Genomic DNA, 10,006 nt, shown 5'->3' on the forward strand with positions numbered 1-10,006 from the left:
GGCAATAAAATAACCAATGACGGGCGGAGCAAGGAGGACATCAAAAGCAGACTCGCTATGACAAAAAAGGCATTTCTGGCCAAGAGAAGTCTACTAATGTCAAATACCGGGCTTAATTTGAGGAAGAAATTTCTGAGGATGTACGTCTGGAGTACAGCATTGTATGGTAGTGAAACATGGACTGTGGGAAAACCGGAACAGAAGAGAATCGAAGCATTTGAGATGTGGTGCTATAGACGAATGTCGAAAATTAGGTGGACTGATAAGGTAAGGAATGAGGAGGATCTACGCAGAATCGGAGAGGAAAGGAATATGTGGAAAACACTGATAAGGAGAAGGGACAGAATGATAGGACATCTGCTAAGACATGAGGGAATGACTTCCATGGTACTAGAGGGAGCTGTAGAGGGCAAAAACTGTAGAGGAAGACAGAGATTGGAATACGTCAAGCAAATAATTGAGGACGTAGGTTGCAAGTGCTACTCTGAGATGAAGAGGTTGGCACAGGAAAGGAATTCGTGGCGGGCCGCATCAAATCAGTCAGCAGACTGATGACCAAAAAAAAAAAAAAAAGGGGGCACATCGTTGGTACTCGTATGGTGGGTGCGTCCGCAACGAAAGGAGCCTAGTTGTTTGGTGTTCAAGAATAACCCCACCGAAGATTTATAGCAAATACAGAGAAAGCGGAAAAACATCATTCACTAAATCACAACGCGGATCAAATTGTATGTTGAATGATCGTGACGGACTTTCATTGAAGAGGATTGTGACGAAAATTAAGAGGGCGACAGCTGCAAAAGTAACAGCACTGAATGTCGCACTCGCGAACCCAGTCAGCACCAAAACAACATGATGGGAGCTCCACAGGCATGGAATTGCAAGGCTCGCAGGAATTCCAATACCACTCACCAGTAACGCAAACGCCGTAAGAGAAAAATGCGGTGCCGAAGCCATAAAATCTGGACGATGGGACGACTGAGGAATGCCATTTGGACGGATATGTCTTATTTTACAATGTTTGGGACTTCTGCCCGAGTTTATGTCCCAAGAGTGAAAGGCGGTGGGGATTCGGTGACGATTTGGAAAGTCACATCGTGGTATTCCATGAGCCCCAAGGCTACTCCGCAAGGTCACATTACTGCCAAGGATCACGTGGTCATTTTGGGTGACCGGGTCCATTCCATGGTACTATGTTTGTTTCCCAATGGTGATCTGTATTCCAAGACTTCAAGGCCATTGTTCACATAGCTCGCATCATCCAATCAACCAGAACTGGTTTTGTGAGGACGAGGATGAATTTTCGCATCTCCCCAAGCCACCACAATCACCACATCTCAATGTTATCGAGCCATTGTAGTCTACTTTGGAGAGAATGGTGCGTGATCTCCATCCACGTCTATTGTCGTAACGTGAATTTGCCATTGTTCTGTGGGAAGAATGATGTAAGACTCCCATATAAAACATAGAGGTATTTATTCATTCCGAGACCACTGGAATTTCACTTTGGATGCCAATAATTTTCCTGCACCTTATAAGGCAATGTATTCTGTTGTTGGTGTTTCCATGTTTTTGTCCGCTTCCTTTTCTAAGAAAGTCGATAGTAATTATTTACATTGAAGCGCCAAAGAAACTGGTATGCACATGCGTATTCAAATACAGAGATATGTAAACAGGTAGAATACGGCGCTGCGGTCGGCAACACCTCTGAATGACAACAAGTGTCTGGCGCGGTTATTAGATTGGTTACTGCTGCTGCTATGGCAGGTTATCAAGATTTAAGTGCGTCTGAACGTGGTGTTGTAATCGACGCACGAGCGATGGGATACAGCATCTCCGAGGCAGCGATGAACTGAGCATTTTCCCGTACGACCATTTCACGAGTGTGCCACAAATATCAGGAATCCGGTAAAACATCAAATCTCCCACATCTCTGCGGCTAGGAAAAGATCTTGCAAGAACGGGGCCAATGACGACTGAAAAGAATCGTTCAGCGTGACAGAAGTACAACCCTTGCGCAAATTGCTGCAGATTTCAATCCTGGGCTATCAACAAGTGTGAGCGTGCGAACCATTCAACGAAACATCGTTGATATGGGTTACTCGTGTACCCTTGATGACTGCACGACACAAAGCTTTACACCTCGCCTGAGCCTGTCAAGACCAACATTGGACTGTTGATGAATGGAAACATGTTGCCTGGTCGGAGAGTCACGCTTCAAATTCTATCGACTCGATGGAGGTGTACGGGTATGAAGACAACCTTATGAATCCATGGAACCTGCATGTCAAGCTCGTGGAGGCTCTGTAACGGTGTGGCACGTTGGAATGATACGGGACCCCTAATACGTCTAGATACGACTCTGACAGGTGACACATACCAAAGCATCCTTTCTCGTCACCTGTACCAATTCATGTCCATTGTGCATTGCGCAGCAGTCATGGACTTTGCGGCTGGTCCCGGCGGAGGTTCGACTCCTCCTTCGCGCATGGGTGCGTGTGTTTGTCCTTAGGATAATTTAGGTTAAGTAGTGTGTAAGCACAGGGACTGATGACCTTAACAGTTAAGTCCCATAATATTTCACACACATTTGAACATTTTTTTGTGCATTGTGACGGACTTGGGCAACTCCAGGACAATGTGACAACCCACACGTCTAAAATTGCTACAAATTGCCTCCAGAAACACTCTTCTGAGTTTAAACACATCCGCCGGCCACCAAATTCCCCAGACAGGAACATTATTGAGCATATCTGGAATGCCTTGCAATGTGCTGTTCAGAAGTGATTTACGCCCCCCACGTCCTATTACAGATTTATGGCCAGCCCTGCAGGATTTGTGGTGTCAATTCCCCCACCCCCCGCCCCCACCCCAGCGCTACTTCATACATTAGCCGAGTCCATACCAAGTCGTGTTGTGGCACTTCTGTGTGCTTGCCGGGACCCTATACGATATTAGGCAGGTGTACCAGTTTGTTTGACACTTCAGTGTAAATCTCCATGTAATATGCCTTCTGATTATTTCAATTCAATACATTATTGAAACATACACTGCTTGATAATTGCTATGCAACAGAGACATTGTTGAACAGAAATAATCAGAGCCAATGAAACAAAGTACATACGTAATAGAGCTGGAATTGTATATTTATAACGAAAAACGGTACAGATTTCGCCTTTTGAAAAAGCAGGATGACAGATCCTAATAATGTTGATGTTTGACTCCGGTCAGACTTTCAACATGAAGGTTGATACCGGACTCTCTGTAAGGGAAATGTCTTCCTCGGGCACTAACGCACATTTTGCACTTGTTGCTCATGCTGTCTGCGAAACTGTTGAGGATTCCTGGGGAAAATTGTCCCATTGTTCTCTCAAAACGATTTTCAGTTCCTGCAAGGTTCGGGGAGGGCGTGTTCGATGAGAAACACGTCTGCCAAGAGCGTTCCAGGTATGCGCTATAGGGTTTAATTTCGGTATGTACGCAGACCTTTCCATACGTTCTATGTCTTCCCTTTCCAGTGTGTCAGACGCCTCAGCGGTCCTGTGTGGTCAAGCATAATCATCCTTAAACAGAAAGCCGGGCCTTCTGCACCGCTAAACAGATGGGCATGATCCAGAATAATCTCCCTGCAATACTGCTGTGCTCTAACGGTTGCATAAAAGTATGCAGCGGTGTTCCGACATTGTGCTTAATGCCTGCCCACACCATGACGCCCATATCGATGACGTTCTACATCTACATCTACATCGATACTCCGCAAGCCACCCAACGGTGTGTGGCGGAGGGCACTTTACGTGCCACTGTCATTACCTCCCTTTCCTGTTCCAGTCGCGTATGGTTCGCGGGAAGAACGACTGCCTGAAAGCCTCCGTGCGCGCTCTAATCTCTCTAATTTTACATTCGTGATCTCCTCGGGAAGTATAAGTAGGGGGAAGCAATATATTCGATACCTCATCCAGAAACGCACCCTCTCGAAACCTGGCGAGCAAGCTACACCGCGATGCAGAGCGCCTCTCTTGCAGAGTCTGCCACTTGAGTTTATTAAGCATCTCCGTAACGCTATCACGGTTACCAAATAACCCGGTGACGAAACGCGCCGCTCTTCTTTGGATCTTCTCTATCTCCTCCGTCAACCCGACCTGGTACGGATCCCACACTGATGAGCAATACTCAAGTATAGGTCGAACGAGTGTTTTGTAAGCCACCTCCTTTGTTGATGGACTACATTTTCTAAGGACTCTCCCAATGAATCTCAACCTGGTACCCGCCTTACCAACAATTAATTTTATATGATCATTCCACTTCAAATCGTTCCGTACGCATACTCCCAGATATTTTACAGAAGTAACTGCTACCAGTGTTTGTTCCGCTATCATATAATCATACAATAAAGGATCCTTCTTTCTATGTATTCGCAATACATTACATTTGTCTATGTTAAGGGTCAGTTGCCACTCCCTGCACCAAGTGCCTATCCGCTGCAGATCTTCCTGTATTTCGCTACAATTTTCTAATGCAGCAACTTCTCTGTATACTACAGCATCATCCGCGAAAAGCCGCATGGAACTTCCGACACTATCTACTAAGTCATTTATATATATTGTGAAAAGCAATGGTCCCATAACACTCCCCTGTGGCACGCCAGAGGTTACTTTAACGTCTGTAGACGTCTCTCCGTTGATAACAACATGCTGTGTTCTGTTTGCTAAAAACTCTTCAATCCAGCCACACAGCTGGTCTGATATTCCGTAGGCTCTTACTTTGTTTATCAGGCGACAGTGCGGAACTGTATCGAACGCCTTCCGGAAGTCAAGAAAAATAGCATCTACCTGGGAGCCTGTATCTAATATTTTCTGGGTCTCATGAACAAATAAGGCGAGTTGGGTCTCACACGATCGCTGTTTCCGGAATCCATGTTGATTCCTACATAGTAGATTCTGGGTTTCCAGAAATGACATGATACGCGAGCAAAAAACATGTTCTAAAATTCTACAAGAGATCGACGTAAGAGATATAGGTCTATAGTTTTGCGCATCTGCTCGACGACCCTTCTTGAAGACTGGGACTATCTTTGCTCTTTTCCAATCATTTGGAACCCTCCGTTCCTCTAGAGACTTGCGGTACACGGCTGTTAGAAGGGGGGCAAGTTCTTTCGCGTACTCTGTGTAGAATCGAATTGGTATCCCGTCAGGTCCAGTGGACTTTCCTCTATTGAGTGATTCCAGTTGCTTTTCTATTCCTTGGACACTTATTTCGATGTCAGCCATTTTTTCGTTTGTGCGAGGATTTAGAGAAGGAACTGCAGTGCGGTCTTCCTCTGTGAAACAGCTTTGGAAAAAGGTGTTTAGTATTTCAGCTTTACGCGTGTCATCCTCTGTTTCAATGCCATCATCATCCCGTAGTGTCTGGATATGCTGTTTCGAGCCATTTACTGATTTAACGTAAGACCAGAACTTCCTAGGATTTTCTGTCAAGTCGGTACATAGAATTTTACTTTCGAATTCAATGAACGCTTCACGCATAGCCCTCCTTACGCTAACTTTGACATCGTTTAGCTTCTGTTTGTCTGAGAGGTTTTGGCTGCGTTTAAACTTGGAGTGGAGCTCTCTTTGCTTTCGCAGTAGTTTCCTAACTTTGTTGTTGTACCACGGTGGGTTTTTCCCGTCCCTCACAGTTTTACTCGGCACGTACCTGTCTAAAACGCATTTTACGATTGCCTTGAACTTTTTCCATAAACACTCAACATTGTCAGTGTCGGAACAGAAATTTTCGTTTTGATCTGTTAGGTAGTCTGAAATCTGCCTTCTATTACTCTTGCTAAACAGATAAACCTTCCTCCCTTTTTTTATATTCCTATTAACTTCCATATTCAGGGATGCTGCAACGGCCTTATGATCACTGATTCCCTGTTCTGTACATACAGAGTCGAAAAGTTCGGGTCTGTTTGTTATCAGTAGGTCCAATATGTTATCTCCACGAGTCGGTTCTCTGTTTAATTGCTCGAGGTAATTTTCGGATAGTGCACTCAGTATAATGTCACTCGATGCTCTGTCCCTACCACCCGTCCTAAACATCTGAGTGTCCCAGTCTATATCTGGTAAATGTGGTGGGTAACGTTTTTCTCTCTCTTTTCACACAAACTTGTGCCTAAAATCTTTTGCCACGATGAAGCGGGATTAGTCGGAGAACATCATTCTGGACCACTGTTGCTGACCCTAAAAAACCTGCCCCCTACGCCAACGAAATCTTTCTCAGTGATGGCGTGGTTGAAGCGGGGTGCATTTAGCAGCCTTGCGATTATACAAACCAGCCCGATTTAATCGCTGCGAAGTGGTTCTGGTAGAGACACATGTACCGATAGCGGTTGCAAGACCTGTAGCAATCTACCTGGAAGTGATACGTCTGTTCTTTTCGCCACTAGGGCTACGAATCGATACTATTGCGGTGTGGTGGTCCGTTTACGACCCCCGACACGCTTTCGAATAGCATTTCCAATAGACTACTAAAAGCTTGTTCCCGACAGGTAAGTAGGATTGTTAGTCACATATGTAGTAGCTCACTGAAACAGGGCATTTTTTTCAGATAGACTGAAATACGCTATTGTTAAAACATTGCATAAAAAGGGGATACATCTGATGCTAACAACTACAGCCCACTCTCGCTTCTGACAGCTTTAACCAAAAGTCTTGAAAAAGTAATGTATTCAAGACCAGCATCACATATTTGTAAAAATGAAGTACTAGCAAAATGTCAATTTGGTTTTCTGAAACGCTTTTCAACAGAAAATGCCATATATGCTTTCACTGATCAAATATCAAATCTACTGAATAACCAACCATCATGGGGATATTTTGTGATTTTTCAAAGACTTTTGATTGTGTGGATCATGAAATTCTTCTAGATAGGCTTAAGTATTGTTGTATGAATGGGACAGGGAACAAATTCCTTTTTAACTGGAAGAATGCAGGAGGTTGAAATTAACAGGAGAAGTAGTCTGCAAAAATCAGCAGAGTCTTCTAACTGTAGAGGTATCAAGAGTGGTGTCCCACAGGGTTCAGCCTTGGGTCCATTATTGTTCTTGATATATCTTAATGACTTGCCATTCTGTATTCATGAGGATGCAAAGCTAGTTCTTTTTGCTCATGATACAAGTATAGTAATCACGCCCAACAAACAAGAACCAGCTGAGGAAATAGTAAATAATGTCTTTTAGAAAATTATTAACTGGTTCTCTGCAAATGGACTCTCAGTAAATTTTGAGAAGACACAGTGTATACTGTCCTGTACAGTAAACAGCATAACACCATTGATAAATACAGTCTATGAACACAAGTCTGTTGCTGAGAGAGAATATTCAAAATTTCTGGGTGTGTGCATTGATGAGAAATTGAATTGGAAGAAACACATCGATGGTTTGCTGAAACAGTTAGGTTAAGTTACTTATGCTATGAGGGATATCGAAAATTTTTGTGATACACACATCAGTATATTAGCCTACTACACCTATTCTCATTCACTACTTTCAAATGGCACCATATTTTGGGGTGATTCATCATTGAGAGAAAAAGTATTCGTTGTGCAAAAGCGTGTTAATCGGATAATAACTGGAGCCCACCCAAGATCACCTTGCAGACATTTACTTAAGGAACTCGGGATATTCATAGTGCCTTCCCAATACGTATATTCACTTATGAAATTTGTTATTAATAATTCATCCGAATTCAAAGATAACAGCGAAGTGCATAGCCACAACACTAGAAGAAAGGGTGATCTTCACTATTCTGGGTTAAGTCTGTCTTTGGCACAGTAAGGGGTGAACTATGGTGCTAGAAAAATCTTTAGTCATTTGTCAAATAACATTAAAAGTCTGAAAGATAGCCAACCAACATTTAAAAACAAATTAAAAGAATTTCTAAATGTCAACCCCTTCTACTCAATAGATGAATTTGTGGATATGAAGTAGTAACTGTAAAAAAAAATAATTATTTTGTGTAAAGAAAACTTATGTTAAAGTGACACGTTCCACTTCATTACAAAATGTCGTATTCATGACCAATGGAACAAGTATTTATGTATGTATGTTTGTATGTATGTCCACCTACAGTGGCTTTTTTTTTTTTTTAATCGCGAGGTGATACTTTTGGACACAACCACGGCAGTGGCCACAGTAGTGACACTTCGACCGGTTTCGAGCCGTACAACTGCTCATCCGCAATCTTAAGCACTCAAATCATGACTTGCAGGCATGTTGCCGTACCACACGGAATGCCACAACAATCAGTTCCACAACAAGCTTCCACATACACCATACTTGCAGGAACTCTCGAACGCATTCACGTCGTTGGTGTACAGGTTCCGCTGCAGTTAACATGCCCGGCCCTCCTTTTGTTATCATTAGTCGGGTGTTACATAGTAATCGTCCAACATAAAGTTACTTATTGACACAACTTATAGTAATACAGGCAGGTAATGTATTCAACAACCGCCAATATTTCAGAAGGTGAGTATCCGTCATTTTCATGGCAACCATGTAATAAGACAGTGTGTGTAAGAAAATTCATCGTTTATACCGAGTGTGTGTTTATTTCATTATTTTTATTTACACTTCTAGTTCCATAGTACCAACTGACGAGCAAATCTCCAAGGTCATGGAACGTGTCAGTACATGAAATTACAATATAAAAGTAATAACAGATAAAATAAAATGTTTATGAACCCAAAAGCGTCAAGCCATAAGTTTAACTAAACACAGTCAACAATATAACATAAGAATCAACTTAATTTTTCAAGGAACTCCTCAACACATTATAAGGGGTGACCCACGGCGAAACTCTTCAGTTTCGATTTGAAAGCGCGTGTATTACTTCTAAGATTTTTGAATTCTTGTGGTAGCTTACTGAAAATGGATGCAGCAGTATACTCCAGATTTCTGCACAAGAGTTAAGGAAGTGCGATCGAAATGCAGATTTGATTTCTTCAAGTATTGATTGAGTGAAAGCTTCTAATTCTTGGGAATAAGCTGATATTGTTGACAAGAAACGACAGTAAAGAATATATGTATTGAGGGGGCAATGTCAAAATACCCAGACTAGTGAAGAGGGGTCGACAAGAGGTTTGTGAATTTACACCACTAATTGCTCAAACAGCCCGTTTCTGAGCCAAAAATATCCGTTTATAAAGGGAAGAGTTACCCTAAAATATAATACTACATGACATAATCGAATGAAAATAAGCAAAGTAGATTAATTTTCGTGTCGAACGATCACTTACTTCATACACCGTTCAAATGACAAAAATGGCAGATTAAGTCTTTGAACAACATCCTGAAAGTGGACTTTCCACGATAGTTTACTATCTATCTGAACACCTTGAAATTTCAACTGTTGAGTTTCATTAATCATATGCCCATTCCGTGAAATTAAAACGTTGGGTTCTGTTGAATTGTGTCATAAACTGTAAAAACTGAGACTTACTATGATTTAGCTTTCGTTTTTTTTTCTACAAGCCATGAACTTATGTCATAAACTGCACTATTTGAAAGAGAGCCAACGTTGTACACAACATCCTTCACTACCAGGGCAGTATCATCACCAAACAGAAATATCTTAGAATTACCTGTAATACTAGAGGGCATATCATTTATATAAATAAGGAACAAGAGTGGCCCCAACACTGATCCCTGGGGCACACCCCATTTGACCGTACCCCACTCAACACCGCATCACAGCCATTCTCAACACTGTGAATAATGACTGTCTGTTGTTAAAGTAAAAGATGAAACAATTGTGAGCTACTTCCCGTTTTTTGTAATGGTCCAACTTCTGAAGCAATACTTTGAGATCAACAAAATCAAAAGCCTTAATTAAATCAAAAAATATGCCTGGCATTCACAACTTTTTGCTTAATTAATCCAGTACCTCACAGAGAAAAGAGAATATAGCATTTTCAGTTGTTAAACGACTTCTAAAGCCGAACTGTACTTTGATAGCAAATTATGTGATATAAAATG

Source organism: Schistocerca piceifrons, chromosome 5, assembly GCF_021461385.2.
Source record: "Schistocerca piceifrons isolate TAMUIC-IGC-003096 chromosome 5, iqSchPice1.1, whole genome shotgun sequence".
NCBI classification, from domain to species: Eukaryota; Metazoa; Arthropoda; class Insecta; order Orthoptera; family Acrididae; genus Schistocerca; species Schistocerca piceifrons.